The sequence below is a fragment of the Myzus persicae genome, unplaced genomic scaffold (assembly GCF_001856785.1).
Source record: "Myzus persicae strain clone G006 unplaced genomic scaffold, MPER_G0061.0, whole genome shotgun sequence".
Lineage (NCBI taxonomy): Eukaryota > Metazoa > Arthropoda > Insecta > Hemiptera > Aphididae > Myzus > Myzus persicae.
The window spans coordinates 62910-74545 of record NW_019104085.1 but is presented as its reverse complement, the minus strand read 5'-3'; the positions used below and the strand labels follow the sequence as shown (position 1 = coordinate 74545).

The following is an 11636-nucleotide window of genomic DNA, read 5'->3' as shown; positions in this document are numbered from 1 at the left end:
CTTTATTGGTATCTATTAGAACGTTCTGAATATGTTCGTGACATAAATAACTCAGAATTATTCTGAATGAAAAACTCATAAAGTATAGAAAATTGTTATTCAAATAATATTGTTTAATAACTTTAAAGAATATACGATTTAAATTTTTAAATCAATGACAAAAAAATATTGAATCTTAATCGAAAAAACCTAAATTCTGAAACACTATATTATATAGTAATTTACTGTTACGTAATATGTACGATATTATATTATATGACGATAGAATTATATTATTTTAATACGATTTATGCGCTGCAGAACATGTGAAGCGTGTAATTACGTTATAGGTGTATGTATTTTATTGGATTTTCGTGTCCCTACAACTATAAACTATACGAATTATTATCGTGTATACCGACGGAGGACCGGAGGACGAACACTTTTGGACCACTTTTGAATTATTTTAGTACGTCATGTGATAATAATATTATAATGCGGCGTATAATATATGTGTATATTATACTGTGGACCATGGACACATAGTATTATTTTATGATTTCGCTGCAGTAGAACAATTGTTGTTGACGTTGTTGTAGTTAAAATAATACGTCCGTTGCAGTGGCGTCGCCCACCACATCACGGAGGATCTCCCGGCGTTATTTAAAAATAATTAATCTTAATCAAAGAACACTGCCAGTCCCGGCAGATTGTAGTAATTAGTAAAGCTGTGCCCGGCGCCGTCGGGACTTTATAATAACGTGTTTGACGGACGGACGGACGGACAACTTAATGACGACAAAAACCCTTTTCGCCGCCGCAACGGTCCACAGCCACAGCCACAGCAGCCGCCAAACACTGACGCCACTGCTACCCGCAAATAATATTGTGTAATATATGAGCAACCGCTCGCCGCGTTTCGTTTATACGGCCGCACAATGGACTTTCTTAATGGCCGATCCATAAAGTTGTTATTATTATTATTATTATTATTATTATTATATCATTAATGCTGCCGTAAATGTTATTGTTATACTCCTCGCAGCCGAGTCGCAGGATATATATTATAAGCCCAAAGTGGCGTTTGCGACAACCGCGGTATATAACGTGGATAGTATAATATGCGCACCGCGTTTAGCTAAACATGACATTGCTCGTCAGTTGTCACCGCGATCGGATTTCCGTTTTTAAGTTGATTTTTTATCTATATTTACTGTATAATATTATGTTTGTTTTTAGATCCTCTGGAGGACACGACGCAGCAACATCTCCCCGGAGCGTCCGAGGAACCATTATTTCGCGTTATTATAATATTATGCTGTTACATAAAGCAGGCCCGCTTATTACACCTCGAGCTTTGTTCGAAAACGCCATTTGTTCTTTTAAATTGATCAGAAAATTAAAAACCCATAAAAAAAGGCCAACGCCGTTAATACTGCACCACCTATACCCATCTAATATTATTATGATAACAACATCGAAACGATGGTGTGTATTATTATAAAAAAGTGTGTAATAACTAATAAATACTATTATGGCACGACGGTAGCAGAAATAGTGTACGTGCTGTCTATACATCCATTTTGACCTTAAAAATAAATTAGGCTATAATATAATAATAATGTATTTTAATACTATGGATCATAATTCATAGAGGGATAAATGATAATGTCTCAATATACGAATAAGTATAGAAATATTATGCGGTGACCTATTCATAAGATAGTAAACAAACATAATTGTCTGTACAATAATTACCTTTCTGCATATAATACGTACCTACTCATTATCGATAAATATACTTCGACTATAATATGTAATTATATATAATTCTTGTGAAAAAGTTTTCAAATTAATTTAGCGCAATATAAATCGTATATTTTAATGGCGTATTATTAAAATTATTATACTATATCGTTTAATTAATGAATATATTAATATAATGTACCTAATATAATAATTTATAATTCTCGTCAATTTAATCACCTCTTTAAGATTTATATTTGGTCATATTTTAGATTATTTCCTTTTATCGACGTTATCGCAGTATAATAAATAATAGGTGTAAATTAGGCGAGTATTATATTATTTACAAAAACACTTATAGACGTGTATGCACTACTTTCATAACATTTTTAAAATGCAATAATAGTTCGAATTAATAATTATTACTCTACAAACGCATTTATACTTGTGTAACGGAAACCACAAACTATTTTAGTGCTAAATAATAGTATTCAAAATTATGTTAAAAGAAGCAATTAGATCGAGTTTAAAATAAAATTAAGAAACACTTATTCCTTTAGTAAATGGCGCTGGTGATGTCCTCTTTTACGACTTCGGAACCACCCGGCTGATGGCCCCTTATTTATTTTGTAGAGCTTCTACTTTTTTACCCTTGGAAAATGTTGATGGATCACTTGTACTTATTCATCCAGTATTACTGTGTATACTACTCCCGAGACCGATCTGTTCTAAGTTTTTACAAACTTTGTGTCGTTTACATAAACAAAGACCCGTCGCAAAGGGAAGAAAAATGAAATGAAAAAAAAAATCCACAATGAAATATATGGGTAGATTTTTGATTTTGAAAACGGAAAATCTGCAGTCGATAAAAACTATGAACTAAATTAACGACGGTATCATGGTGCGATACAATATGACATTCTATATTATTATATTCGTTGTGTATAACATTTGGAATTAATGTTGAAAAATGTAACGATGAATATTATATCGTATATTAGAGAGTTGCTATAAATAAGCAGAGATAGGCCGTGGCTTTCGCTAAACTGCAATATTCACATGTTTTGTATTTTATCATAAATGATTATGGTCATTATACGGCGTATAAGGTTATTTTGCCTATACTGCAGCACACGTCAAAATTACAATTATAAAAATATAAATAATTACAAACTTAAACTATGATACACTTAAAAAAAAAATGTAAGTACTGCGAAAAGTGTAGCGTGTTTCCGAACTAGTGCCTATGGTGTAATATATAATATATGATATTATAATTATTACACATTTTATACGAATCTTTGAAGTAATAGTTTTTTAAATATTATATTAAGTTAATGATCGGCAGGTACACTAAAGGAATTTCGAGTGCCTACGTGCGTTAAAAAGTGCAGTGTGTACATATAAATATATATTATTATTATTACAGTATGTAAAGAAACTATAACATATATTTTATTATTATTATATATTACGGTAAAACACCATTGACTATCGGACGATGCCGGAAGGTCAATGTGTACATAGAAACTTTTGCAATGTAAATGAACAACAACGAACGTTATTATACAATGTATACGAAAAAAACAACATATTTCGACGTTGGCACGGGTATAATAATATGTAATAAAAGCTCAAAAACTACTGAGTACAAGAGCGCACAAAAGATAAATGAAAAGTTATGAGGAGCAACGATGAAGAGTTTGAAACCTTTCTTATCTTTTTTTTTCTTTACCTCTTTCCCTGGGAATTTTCCCGTGCGCACTGCGTGCACCTATACACAGGAGCTAAATGTATTTATCCCCGAATTGTGGTAATACCCAGATAGGTAGTCCGACGGTTAAAATGACAAAGGTCTGCAGCCCGAGCTCCGCCTATATAATATATATACTGCACACCGCGGCCTGTACATGAGCTATAAAAGATAAACCGCCGCGTGTTTTTATATTTCGACGATAAATCTCTAGTAAATTTTTCACCGTAGGTATATAGAGGTATAATACGAGTGTAACGATAATAACGATAACAATAATAATAATAATAATATATGTTGCCGCGTAAATAAAAAAATAATTTTTAATACTAACGCACTGCAGGGTTTCGTTTTTAAAACTTAACGATGTTTACCATAAAATAATGTACCTCGCCAACAGTTGTAGATCGACGACGTAAAGAATAACATTTTTTTTTCCGCTAGGATTATAATATGATACATATAAGTATATAGCCTATTAATACGGTACGTATACACACTTACTCGTCTGGCATTTATATTGTTATTAAAGCCAGTGGATGAACGTTAACTAAACAAAACCGATAGTAATGTAAATGCTATTGGACATTTATTTTCCATCGCATATTATGATTACTGCAGTAGCTGCGATACTTTAATATCGATCGAATCTAAAACACTTCAATGTAATTATTTGTCTTGCGAAACTCGTTACGGAAACATAGAAATAAATATTTGGACTCGATATGCGTATGTACGATTTCTAGTTTCTACTCAAGTGGTGCGCGTATGAAAGTATTATTGAAAATTGGAAACCGTAGATATATAGTAAAGTACTAAAGACTATAAAGTGAATACCATTAGCAATGTGTTATTTTATTTTTTTATTTGTTCATTTAGTTGTTTCAACAATAACATAAATTGTTTTTGCAATAAAATTTAAATTGAATTAAATTTTACAATACGAAATTGTTCACATACTAATGTATACATATGTGTAGATTATACCCACTCTAATAATTAATGGCATTTAGATAAAGTATATATGTTTGGTTAGTTGCTGATTTAAATACAAACTATTTCTATTTTATTTGTAAAACTGTACCTAATCAATATTTACATACAAGTGGCATATTTTTAATTACAAATGCCTTCGAGTACAATGCTATACATAATATATCATAAAAGTTAGTGAAAAAATGTTCAAGAGGTGAATGTGAATATGATGTTGGTATGTCTGCAGTACATCAAATATTACATTTTAGTATTTATTTTTGATTTCAATTTCATGCTGATTCAATGTAAAATATTTATTTATATTCCTACATCTGTAAAAAAAAAACACGACCATTATAATGGGTAAATCCCATATTTTTCAATACATTTTTTCATAATAATAATATGTTTGTATTTACACTTGTATTGCAATTAAAAGGATAAAGTAATGTATACTCCATAACGAATTTATATAATTATTATACATCTATTGGAAAAAGGCCTGTATGTGAGTATATTATTCAAAAGAAATAATATTGTTTGTTAGTTTAATACATAATGTATTATTTAATTTTCCAATTATAATACGCAATTTATAAAAGTTAATAGCAATAATAATAATATCATTATTATAATGTTGTTTTAATTGATCATAAATATAATATTCCGCAAGGATTTTCAATTTACAATAATATAGCATATAATATTTACCATAATAATAACAAACGCGTATAAACTGCGAGCTTAGTTTCGTCATCGAGTATTGATGATTAGGCACATCATTATCATCCGTTGATATTAAGTCAATTACCGGATATTTTAAAAAAACCAATAAATAGCGACTTAAGGTGATATATCCCTATATATATGGCTAGGTATATGTAATAATTTATTATATTTGACGTATTTCACCAAAATTCTAACTTTAAAAGCTAATAAAAAAATATTGTGTCAATATAGGTAGGTATGTATTTTGGATACTGTTCAATTGGTATAATATAATATTATATAAACAACTTATGAGAAATCTTGTAATATGTTTTCTAGCTTATTGGTTGAGCGAAGTTTTTGTTATTGACATTTATTAAAAATACTAAACAAGTTTAAATTTAAAAATATCAATAAATTAGTTAAATAACTTAAAAAAAAATATTTTGAAAATTCTCTCGTGTATAGAAAATGTTAACACTAACATTTGATGAAAATTTCAACCATCAACTACAGTAAGTTGTTCGTTTTTGAGTTTCTCTAAAAAAAAAGTCGATTTTGTAAAAAAGTTGTTTTGTGTAACAATGTTTGTTTTTATTTTTAAATTTTAAATTGTATCTATTATTTTGAAATAACCTGCAGGAAATTTCCACTTTTAACCTCTCAAAGAACCAACAAATTTGCTACCAGAAATCGCCCTCAAGGCTTAAAATCGAAGCGTTTTTTCTACTAGAAAATGTGTCTCCCGCAGACACAAAAAAAAAACCGCAGGTAAGATTGTAAAATCAATACATTCATGGCTTCGCTCAGAATCCACAACACATACACGTATTTTAATAATTTATAGCGCAATAATATCTGAGTACCTAAATATTCTTAAAGCCGATGAATTTATAATTATTATAATTTCCGTTTCGGGTATAGTCGGTGGGTACCCCGAAGGCGATGACGAATGCGTGCGAAGCGAGTGGGACGCCCCGCAGAAAAGACCACCAAAATATTATACAATCACCGTCGCAGAACGATGTAATAATACAGTAAAATAATACATAATAATATTACACTCGCATTACTCGCAGTAGTATTTCAAATTACGAACGATCATCGTCGTTCGAGGATGACTCGCGGCGCGTCAAAGTGTGTCGTATAATTCAAACAACGAATGAAAACGGAAAATTACCATAAAATAATGGACGGCGAGCGACGTGCGGCTTCAGTCGCCCTCCGATGACCGACGTCTGCAGAACACACACTTCCCCACACGCGTTTCAATGTTATGTCGTCGTCGTGGGTGAGTGTACATTATATTCCACTGCACAAGACGACTCGACGACGACGACGACGACGACGACGATGCGAGGGACGAGTGGTTCAAAGAAAACTGTCGTGGAAACATCACAGTACTCGCGCACAATTCACGATAATACGCCGAAAACCCGTGACCTCTTCCGTAGTAATAATATTATGCGCCGTACGCGTGTTACACTGTTATTTTATTATACATTTCAGCGTTACGTTCGTAATGATATCAGGCATACAGTGGTTTGTACCGTGTACGCGGTCGACGGTATACTACCGCTCGCTGTATATATACCACCTACCTACCTACCTACCTACATATTATATATATTATGATGTTATTGCGAGATTTCGTCGGCCGGGCCAACTGTGCTGCAGTGTGTACGAAATATATTATTGCCGGGCCCATGATACTTGTAATTACCACCGTGTGCACGCGGGCCCCGGGAAATTGAAAGTACACACAATAGTCTAATCAAATGAAAATGTTTGCACCGTAATTTGATTATGCTGCGCGCGTGATCATATTACGTTATATTATTATTATTATTATTATATACCTATATGCGCGTTTTTCACCTCTCCGGTTTTTATGCCGCGAAATACCAGCGCGCTGGTCTTGTCCGAACCACCCTCAACCCTTACCCACCCGCTATAAAACGCTGTGCGCCCTCGCCGTTTTTCATTTAGGTTTTAATTGTAATAATATTATACGTCACGCGCGCGATTCCCGTTTTACCACCGCCGCCGCCGCCGCCGCCACCGCCGCCACCGCCTAACGCACGTGTCGTGAATTAAAACGCAGTCAAAAATCGTTAAAAACTCCCGAGGAGGAGCAGAGTTCGTGACGGAAAATTGTGAAATCCTCGAAAAAAAATAATATAATATACGAAAATCTCCTCCAGAGCGTATGCCGCATATTTCAGATTTCTTTTGCATACATCGTTATAAAATAATATTATACAACAATATTACAATCATATTATTATTATCATATACGCACCTATATATATACAATTCGCGCGGTCGCCAGCTTTAGGTATTCAACGAGCATTCGTTCTTTCGACTCCGTCTGAGCGGTATAGGCGATCATTCATGCACACCTGTACATAAGATGGCGCTATGTCTGCGCCCAATACTATGATATTCCGAGCATGTGAAATATGCGTATCGCAATAACATAATAATATTTTATATTTTACGTGCTTCTTAGTTTTCCGCCGTTCCGTTCCGGGACGAAGCGTTTTACAATCGCGGGCGCGACGTGAATAATAGCCCCGAGGACGCTCTCGCAGAGCACCGCCGGCACTCGAATACGATTTGTCACGATCGAAAATCATCATTCGAATATGGTTCGAAAACAATTTGTGCGCGAAACGCTATAATATTATGAATAATCGCTTCGACGGTGCGTTTTGTCGCATATTGTCGTAGGTGGCTTACGACGTTACCGCGCTTATATTATAGTCCTGCAACCACCGCAAAACGGCGAATCGATCTAATTCGTTACCGGCTAGACGATGATACGGTGAGGCGTACAAAAGTATGATGACACTGCATCAATATAGCATAATATTTATGGTATAATTAAATATATATATATATGCGCACCCCCAACTTTCACACGGCTGCGTACAATGCAACTGCAGCTCTGACACGGTATAGGTTTATAATTACTAACCCATCTGCACAGTGAACAAAAAGAAAAGTCTAAGACTACTATAAAATCCCTATTGAGAATAAGCTGTGAGACATTAAGTGTTAGATGTTTGTTGTGTTTGTGTAGTAGTATTCATTTGATCATGTAATTTTGTAGTTTTGATTTTTATCGTAGTAAAGACAAGTGTGGACGTGTGGTGGTGCTGCACTGTACGTAATCGTATAATATGATATATTGCAGTCCCGACATATTTTCGATAGACGATTTAAACATAGACATTTCAGCATATCAATGACGCACTAAAACTGCAAGCACATACGTTTACCATTAATATCACAATAATATTATGCATTTGAATGGAGTATTAGATATTTGATCGAACCTAATCCGACATGACGTGCCTAATCATTTAAACCTATTTAATGTTGAGCATGAATTTAATTTTTCGAGTGATATCCTTGTGTTAATTCATACTTTATGATTTCAAAGGACAATTCAGATATTATAATATAATGTAGGTATATGTAAGTAAATATTATATTACTTTTAGTGTTTACGATAATATAAGTGAAACTAAAGTAAACCCTGACATAATAAATAAAGTGATAGAATATAAATAAATAAAGTGTATTTATCGATATTCGATACATCGATGTCGATATTAAAAAAAAAAAATTACTGTTATGTTTCTAAATAACGTAAAATGTTTTCATTTGTAGAATATAAAGCTACAAACGTATAAACGAACGCTCACTGTTTTTTTAAAATTGTTATTAATGGTCTAATGGGCATTTGTATTGAAGATACGCATGTCTTTGCTATATTACGATTTACGACCTCCAAGGGCAAATTTATTAATTATAAATATTCAGCAAGAGCCCATTACATTGATGTATACACATAATAATATTGTTGTTTGTTTTATTAGAATATTCGATTGATTGCCATAAGTAGAGGGACACATGTGCGAGTTCAAAAAAAAAAATATAATAATATTCCTAATTGATCACTGTAATAATAGATCGAAAACAACACATCATCATTATTATTATAATACACTCGGCCGATAGTAATAATCGTAATAGAGATTGCTAAATAATAGTAATAAAACGAATAAACATCACGCACCGAGAATTGTGTACGATGAAATTGGGTTAAAGTGTATCGGGAAAAAAACCAAACTGATTTCGACGTTTATTATGAAAGTTAATGATGCTGTGTAGGAGTTAATTAGTGAAACACCAAAATGTAAATATATACGAACTGAAGTCTGAAGCAGCAGATAACAACTACTGCACTAACTCACAGTCGGTATTCAATGATTAATAATAAAAATATAAAATGAATGAAATAACTAATAAGGACACGCCACTCTGATAGCAATGAAATTATTTCTAACAGAGTTCAACTCGGTTCACACAATACCAATCAATTGATGTTATGTAGGCACCTACCTGCAGCATCACATGTACTTGAACGATTTCGGAGAAAAAAAAGAACAGGAAATCCGATGAGCCCGGAAGCATTATATTATTGGTGCGCAGTTACCATAATATATCAAAGCATTGTAGGTAAGTTCCTATTTACTTATAATAAATATTTTAGCTCCGGGTAAAAATATTTTACCGAAAGCGTTGAGAATTAGAAAGCTTTTTGCTCATTTCATAGGTAGGTAGATTACCTAGGTATAATAATCTCGTGAGCAGCGTGTGACGGCGACCGCGGTACATATTGTGCGGTGTTCGCACGAAAACCCGTGAAGATTTGATTCGATGGGAAATAAAGTTTTAAGTGTACGTCATGCTCAAGCACAAAGCCAAGATTCCTGTCCGAGTGTTGGGGACTTTTAGGGGTTTATTGCCCGTTACCGGGTAGTAGTTTAACACCTCCATAATGCGTTGTGCGTTTACCGGTATATACACTGGTATTGTTGAGCTGCAGGGTCCTGAGAGGTGGCTTCGTTGGTTATAAACCATTTCGAGACCCGAACAGCACCGTATATCAGTATAATATGCTTCCCAATATACACTCCTCGACAGCCATAATGAACACGTGACCCTGGAAACTCCGGAAATAATTTGTCCAACCGCATAAAACAGTCTTAAATCGGTTTAATGTCTGCAGCTATGATATTATGTCTACGTCCTACAACTTACATTGTATTATAGTCGTAATGTAATAATATTTTTACGTTCACGCCATATTTTTATTTCTAAAATATTTGTGTTAATATGTTAATTGTTGATACATATCATTCAACAATTAATATTTTTTTAAATACGTACAATTTTACAATATTTCCGGTATCCACATTTCATAAAAACAAAAAAAAAACTTTTTTTTGATTTTAAGTGGTAAATGTATTTATTTATTGGAGATAAACTACCACAGATGATATTATTGAATTTGATGTCGTTTTTTTTTTTTTAAGAACATTAAAAAAACTAACAAAATTACGAGTTCCAAATAACGTTTGATAATCGAGAATTAATTTTGTATTTTATATTGAAACACTGACCGCGGTTCAACAAAAAAACCGTGGGATACATTTTTTATTTCAAATAATATCTGGTATACAAAGACTGCGCACCGGTTAAATAGTTGATAAAAAATAATATGTACGATGAAGGTACCCCAAACATGCCATATTATATACAATATACTACCTATCCAGATTTGCATTCTCATTGGTTTTATTACTTTTTCGATTATATTTTTCATTGTATAAATAAAAATGCAATATTTTTGAGATAAATCCCAACATTTTCATTTATTATACACCACGGGTCCGGCGGCCCATTAAGGGATCCAACGATGGGGTATTGGATACCGGTACAATATAATATATCATGTGCAGTCGGTGCGGAATACAAAGGTTAAATTAAAACAGGTAGCACGATAACAACCAGATACGCATATTTGATAAGCCACTGTAACAGAATGTCAGAATGGATTGCGTGACAATTTACTATAACGTGCATGATATATAATATGCTCTTCAGCAACAGCATAAAATAACAATAATATACACTTTTCACTTGATATCGCGCTAAGATGTTATTATACCATCAATTTAGTGAGTAATGAGTGTATATCGTTATAATAAAACACAACAGAATACATTTTATGTACATAACAAATAGAATTTATCTATTATAAACCTTCCCGATGCTATATAGTTGCCGAAACATTTTCGGAGTTACCTCCTAGACACTTACATCAAACGATCAGTGAGTTGGAATAGGATGCAAAATATTAATTTGTTTTTTCGTAATCACGATACATAACGATAATATGTTGTTTTCTAGAAAATAGAGAAAAACGACGAAGATAACCAGTGTCACACATATTTATAGTTAGGTGACTATTTTTGGGTCAAACCAAGCTTTGCAGATTATATGCCTCACTATAAATATTGGTGTTAATTTTTGTTTAATCTATTTATACGATAACGTTAAATATTACTGTCGAACGTTGTGGACTTGTGGTTGACCTATTGAGCAGATCTTAGTAATT

The 11636-nt window shown here is 32.9% G+C and overlaps 1 protein-coding gene across 3 annotated transcripts in view; it reads right to left on the bottom strand.

Annotated features, from left to right (window-relative positions):
- Positions 1-11636, bottom strand: part of LOC111038515 (low-density lipoprotein receptor-like) — an 85562-nt gene that overhangs the window by 45592 nt on the left and 28334 nt on the right. The window lies entirely within an intron of this gene.